The sequence below is a fragment of the Bombus flavifrons genome, chromosome 17 (assembly GCF_040668555.2).
Source record: "Bombus flavifrons isolate JBK064 chromosome 17, iyBomFlav1_principal, whole genome shotgun sequence".
NCBI lineage: Eukaryota > Metazoa > Arthropoda > Insecta > Hymenoptera > Apidae > Bombus > Bombus flavifrons.
In genome coordinates, this window is record NC_138458.1 from 4,881,959 (window position 1) to 4,897,120 (window position 15,162).

General features: G+C 40.0%; 1 protein-coding gene across 1 annotated transcript in view; it reads right to left on the bottom strand.

The window, feature by feature from the left end:
• The window catches only part of ptc (protein patched), an 87,718-nt gene that overhangs the window by 64,388 nt on the left and 8,168 nt on the right, over positions 1–15,162 (bottom strand). The window lies entirely within an intron of this gene.

Consider the following 15,162-nt stretch of genomic DNA (forward strand, 5'->3'; position numbering starts at 1 on the left):
CCCCTTTCCGCTTGTACCACCAGTTACCAACCACCCTGTATATTTACATCTCGGTTGATTGGTTCTAACCTATCGTTGAAGGTTAAACGTTGATATTGTACGTTTTTACGCACGTGTCACACTATTAACAGTTTGAGGACAAGCGGATGCCTGAATTGCTGCGTATTTTTGCAGCGGTTGAAAAGATTCGAAAGTTCGTTCGGAAAGTTCGTTCCGATCTACGTTTCCATTCGATGTACGTTCATCGAATCGTGTAGGTGTCATTTTCTTTCACAACATTTCTTCGTATTATTTTGAGTATTTCACCCCTCCACAATTTGTCAGATTTTTTGGCGGGAACTTTTCAACCTGACTTTCTATGTAGATCAAATTGCTCAAAAATCGGAACGAACTTTTCGAGAAACATTTAACAAGTGTAATATTTTCTTAAAAATCAACGAGCATATTTAAAAATTGCGTAAATTGTATCCTAATTTACATATTTACAAATTGCAAATTTATATATCTACATGTTGTTCCTTTATCGTTTTACAAACTGTGTTCGATGGCGACGAAAAGAAATACCGTAGAGGTCTGTGAACGTTGCTGGAAATATTACAATAAAAATAAAGTGAGTAATTATTCGAACAACAAATTGCAAGAATCGCAACAATGTTGAAAAAGGTTGCAGGAAGAAAAGAAAATGCACGTACTACCATAAAATGCTAATTGCACGAAAATAATTATTAAATAATTATTAAATTTCAATTTCCCTCCCCTTTACTTTACATTTCGCTAGAATCTTCTCAAACTATTGGGCGTTTCATACGAAGGAAGCAAAGTAAACGAAGGTGCACGAACTGTGTCGTTAATTAACAGAAATTAATCAGCAAGTAAACAAGGAAACAGCCGGCTGCTATCGACTATCGTCGTAACCGGTAATTTATAACTTTCAATTTCAAAGGCCAAGCAAACTATCCTCGGACGTCTTATTCCTCGGTTCAACGTGACACCCCTTCGACTCGGCTCGCATGCAAACTATGAATAATAATTACAACGTACGCATTAGCATCTAAATTGAAGCGGTTGTAGGATGCTTTTGGCGCTCGCGTCGCGCACCCGATAAAACGGTACAGCTTCTGCTGCACTCTACGTTCCACTTGCCAATTCATTGGGGCAGCTTTACGATCGGCCACGGACAGCGCCGCCTACGATTTTCAAGAGAAAGAACAGATTCCAGCGGTTAAAGGGCGGCAGAGGCCGGAACGGCAGCCGAAGCGCTTTAAATTGGCCGCGTGGGCTTTGACGATGATAAGTAGCTGGCTGTGGCTTGTACTCGTACGAACGTGCGCGCTCCACCTCTCTTCCACGAAACGTGCCAGAAAGAGACGCGGAAGGTAGGAGCAGAGGAGCGTAGACGAGGTTGCGCGAACCTGGCAATGAATGAAGCGGGATGAAATTTGACAGAAACGAGAAACGTTGATCGAGCAGCATCAGGAAGCTGGAGACGTGGAAAGAAGCGTCTTTAAAGTATTCTCCGTGACTAGGAGGAAAATGAGAGGTTTACGACGAAAGGATGGCTTGGTCGAAGGAAAATAATTCTCTGCCTTGTCACAGTACAGTACAGTATGCTACAAATGTAGCTGTTCATTGAACGCAAGTTGTACTATTTTTTCTAGTTAAGCTTAAGCTTCTAATTAACTGTGTGCAAGCTTCTAACGAATCACGCGAACCGTATTAACCAGTTAACTGGGAAATTTAGTCTGAAAAATGGCTAATTTGCGTAATTGAAATCAAGCAACGACGAATATACACGTCCAGCGCAGGACAAATGCTTCTGTTATAAATTTGACGGAAGAGGTAAAGCAGCAGAGGAAATATTACATTTTTAGCCGATAAAAAATTAACGATTCATTGAAAAAGTATTGTTGTTAAAAACTTAAAAATCGGTAAGAATATAATAAGGTGAAGTATATATATATGACACAGATCGCTACTCGGATCTACACAGTGGAACTGCGGAACACCCACCCCTTTGTCATATACACAGATACCCAGGAGCGGGACACCCCCACCAGGAGAGCGAATCGGAAGAAGAACGCTAAAGAAAGACAGAAGAAAAGCGGAACAAAAAGGATAAACCAAACTAAAGTGAAACAAAAAGAAAGAAGGAAAGAAAGAAAGAGGGTAGAATGGAAGGGATAGGAACGCTCGCAACATTGCGAACGGCAACGTTGCACACTACCTGGTGGCCGGTCTGACAATGTGCACCAGGGACCACCCGCAACAATACCTATCTTTCCTGGCCGACAGGGAAAGAAAGACGGAGAAGGAAGGCCAGGAGAAGAGGCACAGATCAGAAGGGAATCGAGCCTTGCAGGAGAAAAGGAACGAACGCTTTTCTCTTCTCTTTACAACCTTTCTCTTTCTCTCTCTATCTCTCTCTCTCTCGCTCGCTCTTTCTACGTATTTGCTTCCCTTTCTTCTCTATAGACTCGCGTTCGGGTATTTACAGTTACAGAGCAACGGAAGGTAGCAAGAAGCGTAGAGAGAAAGATAGATAAAGGAGGGGGAAGAAAGGAGGCAGCAGCGTGGAAACACGCGGCACGATAGACGTGCAGATGAAAATACAGATTACACACGCTTACGTATCTCGGGGCAGTAGCCGGGCGTCGAGTATCGGATAGCAAGGTTTTCCAGCCAATTAACCCCGGTGCCGCGGCCTCGCGGCCCGCCAGACTCGGGTAACTCTAGACGTGCGGACAATCCTCGTCGGCCACATGGTCCCCGGGGAACCACGGCCACGCAGACCTCCGTCGAACATTCGCCGACTGATGACCGCGTGTTTACGTTCCTCTCTCGGGAGGAAGCTGTGTTCCCTCTTTCGAGACTCGAGGCTCTCGCAATCAATCATTTTTTTTCTCCGCCATTCAAGAGCCATCGTCATCGATCGACCGGTTGATACGTTCGCGGTGAAATTCGACTTTCTTCCTCGTCTCCGTGTGTTCATCTTTTCCTTTTTTTTCTTTTTCTTTTTTTTGAGCAGCTAACTGAATTGCAATTGGTTATAGTACGGAATTAGTGATTCAGTATCGTGTTCCAAACTGAAGCGATTGGAGTAATTTGTAAGATAGGGGAATTTATAAACATGCTCGATACTAATAAAGCTGTTTCATGTTTGCGCGGTATATATACAGGGTGGTTGGTAACTGGTGGTACAAGTTGAAAGGGGGTGATTCTACGCGAAAAAAGAAGTCGAAAATAAAGAATAAAAATTTTTCTTTTTTTAACTTTTTTTTTAATTTTTCCACCGAGACAACGATCTACAGTGAGATCCGTTATAACGTACCGCACGCGTACCGAGCGAAAATTCAAAGTCGATTTTCTCGAAAACAAAGCCTCAAACGAAAAATTTTTATTCTATATTTTCGACTTCTTTTTTCGCGTAGAATCACCCCCTTTCCGCTTGTACCACCAGTTACCAACCACCCTGTATATATGAGATGACAAAGTAACGTACGTGGTAATATATCGTATACATGAAATGAAAAATATTATGTATGATGTTATTTTGTGTATATGAAATGTAAGAATATTATATGTGATGGTATATTGTATATATGAAATGGAGAAATATTATGCATGCTAATATATTGTATACATGAATTGAAAAAATACTATATATTATATTATATTGTGTACATGAAATAAAAAAATATTATATGTGATATATTGTGTATATGAAATGAAAAAATATTATACATGATAACGTATCGTATTCATGAAATGAAAAAACATTACATATGATAATATATCGTATACATGAATTGAAAAATATTATGTATGATATTATTTTGTGTATATGAAATGTAAGAATATTATATGTGATGGTATACTGTCTATATGAAATGAAAAAATACTATATGTTATATTATATTATATTGTGTATATGAAATGCAAAAATATTATACATGATAATATATCGTATATATGAAATGAAAAATATTATACATGGTAATATAACGTATACATGAAATGAAAAAATATTATGTATGATATTATATTGTGCATACGAAATGCAAAAATATTATACATGATAGAACATCGCATATACGAAATAAAAAATATTATACGTGGTAATATAACGTATATATGAAATGGAAAATATTATACGTGATAATATAACGTATACATGTAATGCAAAAATATTATACATGATAATATATCATATATATGAAATGAAAAATATTATGCATGGCAATATATATATCGCATATACAAAATGAAAAAAAATATTACACATGGTGATATATCGTATATATGAAACGACAAAAATTTCGGCTATTACAGAAAAGATGAAGGCGAATAATGTTAGGAAATTGCCTTTCTCCTGCAGTATGTAGTTTCCTTATTAGGAAAATCGGCAGGCACCTTCGTTAGGACGACTCAATCAACTTGGAGAAAATCGTGATATAATTCTCAATTTCATTACTTCCTAAACGCGATTAATCCTTCACCAATGACGTCTTTCATATCATTCCCTTGACTTTCTCTCTACGTTTGTAAAATATTTCTATGGCTTTATTGAAGAAGCCATTCCTGGTAGCTATCTGTTTAGCGCAATATCCGCTTTTTGGAAGCTTTATTTGCATACAAAGCACAATTCCACGCGTAATGTAAAACACTCTTTATCGTTTCGCTGCTTGTCTTCTGTAAAACGACGAGTCCAAGAAAATAAAATTGCCTGCCTCTATTTGCAACAGCAAGAAACAATGCGAAAGAGATTGAATTTCAAATTTACAAACGTCCCTTCTTGAAATTTACACTTGCGTCTGAAATTTTATCGAACAGAGTTGCTTCGTTAGTTAAATTATTCAAACCACTATGTCTCACGCGTTACTCTACGTTTAAATAATACCACTGAGCCGATCGTCGTTAAAGACCAACACACACTGCAAAAGTTCAGCGAACGAAGCGAGTCCTTGTCAAATTTCCTTTCACGTCTAATCATAAATTCCCACGAAAATCCACGGTCTAATAATTTCTTAGTGAACCATCAAATGTAGCACAATTTTTACTCGTTTGATCGCTCGACCGATCTTCTCGAACGTAGAAAGCTAAAAATTCATCGTGGACAGGCCTTTCACGATCCGATTCTTATTTCACGATTGCATCCTCGTCGAAGAATTAAACAACGATTACGATCGACTACAAGCAACAAGAACACCCGCATCACTGTCGTCGACATCGAGAAGCAACAGCGCCGCCTGACAGCGTCTTTATAGTGGCGAGTAATACGAAAGAGGTGGAGAAAGAAGCCGAGAGAAGGAAATTCGACGAGGCAACGCGTAATGGGGTGAAGGGGACAACGTTTAACGAATTTATGTTACTCCTACTTTTAATGTTTTTCTTACAGCGCGACACGAGGTTCGCGAGCAGATAGCAGACAGCATAACAGGATCTTATGTCAACGACGGTGGTCCCCGCGCCACGAGCTTGTAATATGTAGATATTGCCCACCACGAGAAACCCCATAAGACCCGCGGGGACCACTTACGGGAAAAAGGCAGAATTCCGCCGCTTTGCTCTCCTTCCCTCTCGCTGCTATACGAGCCTATACACATACGCACATACGTATACACATATAGACAGAGACATCTCGAGAGCGACTCGTGAGTCGTGGGCTCGTGGCGTCAGCGCTTTCTTTTTCTCCTTTGTTTCTCTCTTTCTACGTCCCTTCCCTTTCCATGTCTCTTCCTTCCTCGTGCACCGTTGGCGGAAATTCGAGCACGCTTCGAAGACGTTTTTGACAGCGCGCTGTGTGCGCTTGCGCTCCCGAGATTAATTTATTTCCGAACAAAACTCGACCCTTTCGGCGCGCAACTTTTTCGCGGTGCGAGCAGACTTGTTTGTTGTCAATGCTCGATAAGGGAAACGCGTACATCCGCACGGTTTCACAATGCGAATATTAAATTAGCTGCGACTATTCGCGAAACAAGAAATAAGATTCGGAAGAGATCGAAGCCATTAGGTGGTAATGACGAAATCTGCAATCACTTAGTTGCCAACTCAATACAATTTATGGATGTTCAGACGTTTAGTGAGATTGTATACTATATATTATATCATATTGTGTATATGAAATGCAAAAATATTATATGTCATAGTATATCGTATATACGAAATGAAAAATATTATACGTGGTAATATAATGTACACAGGAAATAAAAAAAAATTATATATTACATTATATTGTGTATATGAAATATAAAAATATTATCAAACTACTTTGCCTCTCGCGATATTCTACGTTTCACCAGCTAACTGACTCGCCACCTGCTTGCAAAGTACGCGATGACGAATATATTCGTCAAACACAGAGTACACGATATAGAATTAAGTCGTTACGGAATGCTTCATTCTTTTTACACAAGACGAGTATACTCGTCAGAAACAGATACCTGGTCAAACAATATCGTCCAATCAGTTGTTATTATCAGTTACTGTTATTGCCATTAGCAAAAAGTATTTTTCTGAAATTTAGTGGACGAAACGAATCTCTAGTAAATTTCTCATCTCTCATTTCTCCAATCATATTCACAGAATTGTCAGTCCCCATGAACGTCTATGGTGTAACAATTACCGTTAACATAGGAAGAAACAATGTTGCACTATTTTTATTCGGATTTTGCAGAAAATAATCGTGTTCGTTTTAAATTAATCATAAATCAATCACGTTCATCAGATTTCAAATTCATTTTTGGACAAACCAGAGCCAGAAGAAATTTACCTTCAAAACCAGATTTGAGGCAAGTTTCAAAAAGAATAAATCTGGAATACAATGTTGCGTACAAGTGATATGGAAGTAAAGCTTCAGAGTTGAATTCCAACTAGAAGACACTTGATTTGGACACTTGCAGGGACCGAAGTCGCTTCAGTAAAAAGCAAATTCTGATGCAAGAAATCTGATATCCAGAAACCATCCGCTCGACAAGTTAATCAGTGAACTGCGCTCGGCGCGTATACACGTCCATCCAGACGCTTACTTCGGTGCGGTTGACGAGTATACTCGTCGTTGCTTGATTTTAATTACGCACCTCGCAAGGGATTTTTCAAACTAAATTCCACATTTTAGCATTTAGCGATCTAGCGATCGATCCGGAATTTTCCTGATAACTGATATCATCATATTGAATGATACGCGGTAAAAATTCTAAAAACGTATGGCAAGTTGTACAAAACCAGGGAACTGGTTAATTGGGGTTCGATAAACAGATTGCAGGACTCTTGTACACTTTGACAAGTACCAGTTATTTTGACTGCTATTGGTACAAGTAGCCTTGATACAAAATTATTTTGAGTTTGAATACATAAAAAACAAAATAAAATTCATTATATTATTCCTTTAGTTATGGTTGCGAAAGTCATTACATCATTACGGAAAAAAATATAACATGAAGTAGGAATTTTAAAATAAAATTGTAAAACCAAATTGAAAGAATTGCAAGAATTGTAAAATTCATCGAAATTCCACTTAAAAAAAAGAAAAGAAGAAATTCATTCAACCCAACAATGTCTCAAACTGCCCACCACATTGGCGTCGCGCGTGCGTCATTAGCAGAACGCAGAATCGTTTGTCATTCGCGTTATGATGCGAACAGATCCGTTCGCTTCGCCAGTAAAATCGAATAAATGCACACGCTCTATTTGACAAGAGATTGGCGGAGCGTGGGCAGACGAAGCGAGATGCGTATCTGTGGCGTGTTGCGTGTGGATGTGCGCGCGTCAGAAACGGCCCTGGACTGTACAGAATTATTTCCTTACGTAGGTAAAAGTGGCGGGAAAAAGTTCGCGCCACACGTACGCCGGGTCTCGTTTTCTACAGGTTACACGCGTGTGTGCTCGCGGCTACGACATGCGACTCGCCAGATAAACGAATAGGTTGTTGCGGTAGGTACCGGCTGCAAAGTGTCCGCAAGAAACTCGATCCGACTGGCGCTCTAATCGGCCGAAGAATTCCAACAGCGGCGAGTATCTATTGGAAAGGAAAAGCCACGGGTAAACGAGCTTCCTCCACCTTCTATCTCGCATTGACCTCGTATCTGGTCGGGTTATTCTAAGAGTCGACGCCACTTCGTCTTCTCATTCCAGCCTTACGGATATTTAACGAAATACGTTTTGTAATTATTTCGAAGCTAGCAATTAGCGTGGCTTAACTACCATCACGCAACTACTACCACCACGCCTGCCACTTACTACGTCACTTTCAGCCTCTTCCTACATCCTACTTCTAAAACTAAAACAGCAAAACCTACATAACCTGCAAGGCAACGTGGCAGAGGAAAAAAAGAAAAGGAGAAAACAGCTGACCTCTCTGCTAATTTCATAATCGGTTAGCCCCCGCACTAACAAAGTCTACATGTGCAGCATTGCAACGTTCAAGCGATAGGTAAACTGCATCAATCAGGTACTGACCCTACGCAAAGGAGCCAGCGGGCTCGAGTGGTTTGCAGCAAGCAAGGGGCGTGTATCCTTCAGCGAGGATGAAAGGGTCTGGGCCGACCCGGCGTCCCCTAATCCCATCCATTTTGCTCTGACTTATTTCGTCGACGCTTGCCGGCGGATTTGCGCCATTAGAAACGGATCAGAGACCGACACTCTCCTTTATACCAACGATTTCTTTCAGATTTTTCGCGCGAAAATATTCTCCCTCTTTCATATCCATTTCACGCGTTCACAGCTTGCAGGTCGGGCGGATGAAAAGCCGCGTGAAAAGGAAGAGCGTAGCGTATCGGAAGCGATACAACGAACGTCTGTCTGCGAACTTTCGGCAACCGACAGAGCAGCGTTTGTCCGAGCTGGAACAGTAGGTTGCGCTTTCATCGCGTTTCTTGCGAAATTAACGCGACGTGACGCCAACTTTCTCACTTGAAATATCGCGTTTCCACGGATCAATCGCATCCTTTTACGTACAAACTTCTAATAATAATAATAATTGCATCGTATTCATTTTTCTCAGCTTCGTATATTGGATTGACATCTAAGTGATTAGTTGCTATGCCAATATTATTACGTAGAGTGCGAACAATTTATAGAAAATGTATAAGATATAAATATGTACAATAATGTATCAAATATCCAGAGTATAATGGTTTCTCTAACATTTCATAGGTAGACGAATTTTCTATACCAGTTTTCGTATTTTCTGTTATATTCACGGACAAGTGAGTTTGCACAGAAATCCACGGTTTAACGATTAGATATTGATGAGATAAGATGAAACATCTCGAAGTCTACGTGACGATGTTGACACTGCACATGTGTAAATGTTATATAATATATATATATGGAAAAATGTTATACGTTATATGTAAATATATCTCTTCTACTATTGGGATTAGGTTAGGTTGACAGTGATGGCGGTCAGGCGACCCAGGGCCGCCACTAGCAGGAAGGGTGGCGCTAGAGGCAATGGCCTCCTCTAGCGCCAAATTAATTAGTTAGGAAATGCTACCGCAACAGCAGAATGCCCATGAGGATTTCTCTACGCGAAAAAAAAAAAGAAAAAAAAAGGTGGTAATGACAAAATCCGCAATCACTTAGTTTCCATGGAAATATGAAACTGAAGCAAAGTTGGAAATCCGAGAGCGTAATTAACACGCTCGCGACGAGTTTCTAAGCTGAGTGTCGCTGTCTTTTTCTCCGTCTTCGTCATTGTCGTCATCGTCGTCGTGAAGAGGCGGTGCTCTTTCGGCCAGCGTGCTCTGCTTCACCCTCTCCACGGTTACGAGGGCCTCTTTCGTAGGTATTATTAGTGTAAAAGCCTCACACGTAGTGTCGGCGCCCTTTAATCTCACTCGGACGAACGGAGCCGACGCAACGTGCGTGAATGTACAGCATTGTGGTCTCGCTGCCTCGGATAGGGGGATTTCAGCTTTCAGCTGCCACAAATTAAGACGCGATTATAAAATAGTACGATGCTGCCGCTTTTTCCATCTTTTACTCTTCCTGGCTACTCGCTTCTATCTTTCATCTCGGTTAGTTTCCCGACCTTTTCGCTGTAGCTTGGTGAGCAACTTCAAAACGAAGAAAATTGGCTCGAGATAAATGGCACTTTGTGTTCGAGCGAAATAACGAACTTTGTCGAGCTTCGCTTCTTACTCCGCGTGAATTTCACATCGTGAGTCAAGGGTTGTAAGTTTAAAGCTGTGAGTAATCCGACATGGCTGCTTCTAATTTTTAATCTCGTACTATTGGGTTGGCAACTAAGTGATTGCGGATTTTGTAATGCTAATGTAATGTTTTTTTATTTCAATTACTCTTAGCTGATTATTAACCTTTCACACTGCCACGTTTAATAACTTCGTAAACTAATCGATCGATAAGACCCATTCACTTCGACGCAAATTTTTATTTGACATTTTTATTTGATCATTTACCGGTCTGCGAATATTTATTGCCTGCAGAAAAAAGTATATCTTTCTTCGAAATATTTTTCTACAACCTTCCAATCTTTCGTGTTTCCCTTTGCAAAATAAGTTCAACCCTAACCTAAAAAATCTAACATCGAGAAAATTCCTCGACCTTTCTTATACCACTCGTCAACGATGCTTGACACTGTCAAAAACGACCACAAGACTCGCATAATGTACAATAAACAACACGAACAACTAAAATAAAAAAATTACATTTCAACTTACAGATTACACGTTTGCGTCCCAAGAACATGCCAATAGTCAGCCATTTCTGAAAGGAATTACGAAGTGAAAAACATTCGTAAAACTCGCTTGGCTCTTACCGTTGTAGCGTGAGAATCGTCGGCTGACAGTGTCGCACCAAACGGAATCTAAAGTCCCGATCGAAGTTCGTGCGAAGTGCTGTTCACGAGCGCATTCTACCTGTTCCCCTTTAAACTTCAAACAGCCTGAAATCACCAGCACGAATTGCGTAACGAATGTCTTCTCGTGCTTGCCATCCAAGAGGCGAAAAAAGTATTTTATAAGGAGCCAACAGGCACGCAGAAACGTCAGTCGACCGCTGCTTATGCGGAAATATGATCGCGTGGCTGTGCATAAGCGAACGATTGTGTATAGGAGGAGGTGGTGCAGGAGGTCGAGGTCGTTGCCTGTAACTGAATCATCCTCGAGGACGGTAAACAAATTGGAGTAAGTGGAGTCTCGTCGCGATGATGCATGCGCACGTGCGCGCGTGCGCGCGCACCACACAGGTACACGTACGATGAGATCGCGTCGTACAGTCGATCGATACGTGTTCGAGCGCAGCGTAAACGCCGCCTTTGCGTATTTCCGGTTCGCGGCTGTCCACCGCCACCGCCAAGCAGGATCAAGGTCGCGCATTTTGTATGCAAATTCGTTATTATTCTCGCGAACGCGTAACGTATAACATGTACACGGCGCGGCTGAAAGGCACGAGGTGATTCCTTGTGGAGAAATGAGAACAAAATTTGGAATGAAAATTTTTCCTGCGGAGCTTACTTTCCGAGAAGTTCAAGTTCACAAATTTGTTCGGCATCGGGTAGCACGGAAAGTTCGTTCTGATTTACATTTCCACTCGATATACATTTATCGATGTATATAGATGTCCTTTCGTTTCACAACGTTTCTGCATCTTTCACGCAATTCGAATATTTCATTCTTCCAGAAGCTGTCAGGTTTTTCGGCGTGAAGCTTCTCCATATGATTTTTTACATCGACCAAATTCCTTAAAAGTCGAAGCGAAGTATCCGATCGAATCGATATATTCGTATTTGTCTAATTACCGACTGAGTATGAGCAAACCATTGATAGGATGATATACTAGATGTGAAAGTAAGTCAGAAACGTAGAATAAAATTTGTCCGCTTGAGGCTTCAGGTTAAATAGAAACACCGAATGACGGTGATTGGATTTAAAAATTCTCATTACTTTTCCAATTTCCTCAATTCTCCAGCGGCGTTAGAACCAAGAATAATGTCATAAGAATTCCGTGTTATGCGGCGGAAACTTGTAATTGGCTTCTACTTGTTGTATATAATTATTGCATATATTGTGTTTTCTATTATTGTACATTAAAGTGTACATTAAATGTATACTGTATATAATGTACACATAATGTATATATTTAACATAACATGTACGCATACAATGCATATGTAATGTATATTAGTGTACACAACAATTATTGTACACATAATTTATATTAAATGTATGTTGCATATAATGTATATATATAACATAATATAACATGTACACATATGATACATATATAATGTATACTAGTGTACACAATAATTATCATATACATAATATTGCATGTAATTATTGAACGTAATGTACATAAAATATATACCGTATATGATATATATGTATATAATGTGTACATATCATGTGTTTTAATGTACACCAATGTACACAATAATTATCGTATACATAATTTTGCATATAATTACTGTACGTATTGTACATCAAATATATATTGTATATGACATGTGTATATATAATGTACATTAATGTATACCAATGTACACAATAATTATTGTGTATGTAATATCGCATATAACTATTGCTCATAATGTACATCAGATATATATTGTATCTAATATATATGTATACAATGTGTATATTAACGTATACCAATGTATAATTAATTGTTTGTTCTAATTTTTGCGTAATGTTGTTACACTATCGGCGACTTAATCAAACGAAAAGCTGGTCGTTCGCAACTAAACACGAACACACCGCTCTACAAGATGCTCGCGGCAGACGATTCATTTCAATTCGATAAACGAAAAACGATCGCAAAGACGAAAAATTATGCGAAATAGTTAATTATTACATGACCCAAGGGTGTCCCGTGGTTCGGCTCGCGGAACGAGTATATGCGTGCGAGTATGCAGGCAGAGGAATCGTAAGGGCAGTGGCCGTGACTGACTGACTCATCCGTCATGAACGCGGGGCGCACTGCACGGCGAGCGGCTCTCCCTTTTCAGGCCGACGCGACGCGACGCGACGAGAAAAGTGGAGCGTCGACCCCGAACAACGCGCCTCTTTTTTCTCCCTCTTGTCTCGATAACGCCCGGCCGCTACTCTCGCCACTTCTCACCGATACCGTCCCTCGCACCGCAGCCTATTCTGCAACCGCGTAAACGATAAAACAGCGGCGCGATCGCCTCCGCTTTATTCGCGCCGCGATCGCCTTGGGTGGCGACCGGCAAGTTTGTCTCTCGCGGAGGTACACTACCGGTCGAAAGTTTCCAGCTGCTGCGTACATCTTTCGCACGAACCAACTACGATCGTGAAATCGTCGTGTCCACTTTGCCTATGTACAATCCGATACAGTTTAAAGGAAAACGACAATCTGGACTATTTCGATATCTCGCAGACAGATTTTTCGCCAGTGTTTTATTTCTGTGCGAGTGAAGCAACTTTCTAACGATAGATATTTACAGGATTAATTTTGAAAACAGACAAATACGTTCTCTACCGAGTAGACGTCGTTAATGGGGCTGTTAGCTGGAAGCACTTCAGAGCCGTGAGGCGACAATTAAATAAATAAAAAATAATTTCGAAATTTCGACCAACAGCGTGTCTCCTCTTTCGCAGGGCTCGTTTCACAGTTTTGAGAATTTTATTTCACCTGCCAGCAATTATACTTCATTTCTTCGTTTTAAATGGCAATTAACCGCTAACTAACCAAGTTCCTCTAACTTGCAACGAAACCATCGTTTCGATACATTTCTCGATTATATATTTCCTCTTCAAGTGATATCGAGGCTTCTTTCAAAAGAATTCCACCAATCTGCTTGCTTGGTGTATATCGGTCAATGTTGGTAGCATGATCGTCGAGAAAAACTGACCGCGATTATAATAAAACACGTGCATTACTTTCAATTGCTCTTGGCTCACTGGAGATACCTAATATGTAGGTATATCTATAATAACAGGCGAATCGAGTGTCAGTTCTCGAGAACGTTTTGCTCCAGCTAGTCTCTCTCTCTCTGGGTGGTCACACACGAGCAGTTTCCACGTCATGGATGCACCGGGTTATCTGGACGAAGTAGAGTTGATGGTTTGAGCGAACGTAACTCTCATACGATCGTCAACATTCGGAGAAGTATCATCCACGGAGTTTTTGTTCCGATTTATTGCACTGACACGTCGTTTCTTTTCTTAGTTAAAAATAGAATGGAACAGAGCACCAGATATTATAACACCGAGTGCTGTGTTATGTAAAATGTGTAAAACAATTATTTGAATTTATTGTCCGTGAAAAATTGGAAATACGTGTTTCTCATTTATTTTTTAATTCATACGAATACTATTAAACGTGTATATTATATAAACTCTACGAAATACTTTGCACGTATAATACGATACATTTTGCACGTATAATACGATACATTTTGCACGTATAATACGAGTATTATTGGGTTGGAAACTAAGTGATTGCGGATTTTGTTATTATGTGGTAATGACAAAATCTGCAATCACTTAGTTGCCAACCCAATATATGTACGTCATACTCTTATTAATAGTCTTCAACGAGTATTGTAGAAATACGATGCATCTTATGATATTTAATAAATAGTGAACTTACTTAATTACCAGCATATGAATACGATGTAAGTGCAGCGAAGTGGCAATGAGCGAGTACCGATTGCAGATATTATGCAAACGTTATATGGCAACCGTGAAAGTACCATGTGAATGTTATGTCAATATTAATGGACGAGTAGATGGCGTAAGAATACAATTACTATGATAGCGAACGTGTATTATGTACAGCGCATAGTATAGGAAACGTGAACGATGAATGAAATTTTGAAGTAAGACGAGTGATTTGCGACAATCTTCAAGAGTGTTATTAACATATTACCGGCGCGGCAAATTAACGTGAATAAATGGTAATTCCGATGCAATTTTGCATTTCATTGCTGCAGGCGTATATTTATACGTGGCATCGTACAAGGGAAATTAATGAAGAAGGGAAAACACGAAGTTAAATTGCGATATCTCATAAGCACTTAAGAAAATTTACGAACATTAATTTTCACGGTAGATTAACGCGGATACGTGAAAATTCCCGTGGAATCCTTCACCCCGTAACGTAATTACGTATCCATGCGCGGCGTTACACGGAATAAATGAATACAAAAGGGGCAATATATGAATAAATTACGATACT